A 2682-nucleotide genomic window follows, 5' to 3' on the forward strand; every position below is an offset into this window, starting at 1 on the left:
ATGTTATATCAGTAACTCAACACAAGAGTTGTGTGTATGATATTTTTATTATCAATATGATGGTTAATTAACTGATGAGATATGTGTTGTCACTATATATTAACGGTCCAATCTACACCATCATATTGAAGTCAGACAAAATAATAATATCATGTGTGCTCTTACCCAAAAATCCTTTGAATTAGTAACTGAACTCTTAAAGAATGTGCTTCAAAGTCGAGAAAAACACACTCAGTGGAAGTCCTCTGTGCACCCCTCTCTTTCTAACCACTGTCTGTCCAATCTGTAGCACGGATTGGCTTCGTGGGTTCACCGTCACAATACGTTTTCTTTCCGTGAATTTACGCTTTCAGTTTTTTTCACCTATATTATTTTCTACATCCGAGGTGGTACTATTCATGTGATCGTGTGACCCGTCACGCACGACGTTAGTTCTGGTCACGTGGTACTACTCAAACACGTAGACGCTAGCTAGGAAACAAGACACGCGACGCCCAAACCGAATCAAACTCAAACACCAACTTGCGACGTCTACGTACACAAGCACAATTCCTGCTTCACGTAGCCAACCTGGATCTCTCGCCGTTTTAAATAAGATCGAGCCATCATGGGCAGCCACGCAAGAGATCACCGATCGGGGCATCATCAGAAGCCACCACAGCCAAGAACAATTAAGCAAGGATCGATGGCGGGACACGAGCAGGAGAAGCAGCAGGACGATGATGCCTCAGCACAGAGGTCGCCGTTGCCACACAAAGTCGTCATGGAAATCCTTGCCTACCCGCCGGCCAAGTCCGCGGGGTGCTTCTGCTGCGTCTCACGTTCGTGGCAGGCCACGCTCTCGTCGCCGTGCTTCTTCGAGCTCCACCTCCGGCGGGCAAACCACAGTCCATCGCCGCCGGCCGGCCAAAGCTCTTCTTCAGTCCCACGGACGAGCCCTCGAACGACTACTTTTTTTACGCCTGGCAGCCCAGCGGCACGGCCCACCAAGCCCCCGCGTCCTCCTCCCCACCAACCCTAGCCATGCCCTCGCCGCCACCTCTCCTTCCCCCGTTCGTCCTCTCCCGCCGCCGCCACCACCCCTATCTCTCCTCCTTTCTCCTCGACGCCATCAACGCGAGTGGGCACTCGCTGGATCTGGTGGTCAGTGCGGGATGCAACAGCGCATCTGGCCGGAGGAGAACGCGGCGGCTGCATCTCCTGGCAATGGTAGTGGGGGCGGGTGGATGAGGAGGCGACATCTCGGGAGGTAGGCAAGAGGAACCAGGCGGTTCTCCTTCCATGGCGGTACCCCGACCTGTCGGATCTTCATCGTCATCAGCCCGGCGGACAGGTGTGGTGGATCTGCCTCCTCCTCTCTCTTTCAACCCCGGTAGTGCTCTTTCATGTACGCCGCCCTCTCCATGACAACGGCAGCGCCAGGCCGTCAAATCCGTCACTGTCGCCGTTCTTCTGCTCGAGGCCTTCGTCGTCCATGTGCTTCTCCTAAATTTCCTCTTCTGTTGACTGGTTTTAGTTTACTGTTTGTATTAACTTTTCAGCCCATGGCAATTCAGTTCCAATGACAGGAATTTACTTTGTATGATCTCCTGTTTTTATTAGCTACAAAGATCATTCTACCTTTCCGTCAGTGTATACCTCCTTTGATTCTGCATCCGCTTGCTTTTTTTATAAAAAGTATGTTGCATGTTTGCTTACAGTACAAGACATACTTTCCTAACTTTTCTGTGTGATATATCTAAATTCTTTTGTAATGCTAATTTTACTATGTTGTTAATCTGCAGTAAGGTGTTCTATTTTTCAACGTGCTGCAGCTACCACTTTGCCACTGCCCTGACTCCTTCCTGCAGACCATGGATCTGTCGTCGATGCAGAGCGTCAACAGGGTGAAGGTTTGCCACCCTAGCAGACTCGTGTGTTGTTGCCGCCGCAATCCTTCTCTTTGTTGGAGTCTTCCTCCTCTGGTACGTCCTCTCTCGCGACCCTCGTAGGTTCGTGGTTTCACTCCTGCAGTGGTGGATTCCTCGTTGATATGTTAATGCGGTTTGCTTGGTCTTCTTTCTTGTAGGAGAGAAAAAAATTGGTCTCTTTGACACGCTTGGGATCGACGGATCGTTCATGCCATGGTTGGATTTGAATGGGGCAGTGTCTATCCAAAATTTGTTTGGTTGACTGGACAATTTGTTTGTTTGGTTGTCTTAATGTAACCCGATTCGCATAATTTTGAAAACATCAGCAAAGATTTCAGTGGCTGGGAGTGTTTGCCAGAGTGGAAACGAAGCATTTGCTGGAAGGAGCTCAAGATTTCGCTATTACCCTGCTGATAGTTTTGTGAGGTAATTTAGCTACACATTTGCATGTTTCTTTTCTGCTGTAGCAATGCCTATTTCAATTTAGAAAGTAGATATATGAAGTGTGATTTAAGTGTCTAATAGCGGATGTTGTTAGCAGTCTAATTTCTCCCAAGCAGCTGCTTTCAATGGAGACTTGACAGGTCTGGTTTTACTTCACGAAGCCATTTTCTGAATTTTCCGAAGTTGGTTGCAGAGAGATGGTTCCATAGTTTCATCAGAGCAAACTGGTTCCATAGAGGTTTCATTAGAGCTAACTTTGTGTTTTGTATCGTCTTACCTCTCGCAGTTTGTATGTTCTACAGCATCCACAGTCATACCCGCCGCCCCC

The 2682-nt window shown here is 48.4% G+C and overlaps 1 long non-coding RNA gene across 1 annotated transcript; it reads left to right on the forward strand.

The window, feature by feature from the left end:
• Positions 1-624: 624 nt before the first annotated feature.
• LOC123176758 (uncharacterized) lies at positions 625-2473 on the forward strand. The gene is made up of 3 exons (XR_006488647.1): positions 625-1333; positions 1785-1964; positions 2069-2473. It is a non-coding gene; the product is annotated as an uncharacterized lncRNA (long non-coding RNA).
• Positions 2474-2682: the final 209 nt, after the last annotated feature.

The sequence above is a fragment of the Triticum aestivum genome, unplaced genomic scaffold (genome assembly GCF_018294505.1).
Source record: "Triticum aestivum cultivar Chinese Spring unplaced genomic scaffold, IWGSC CS RefSeq v2.1 scaffold122948, whole genome shotgun sequence".
Classification (NCBI taxonomy): Eukaryota; Viridiplantae; Streptophyta; class Magnoliopsida; order Poales; family Poaceae; genus Triticum; species Triticum aestivum.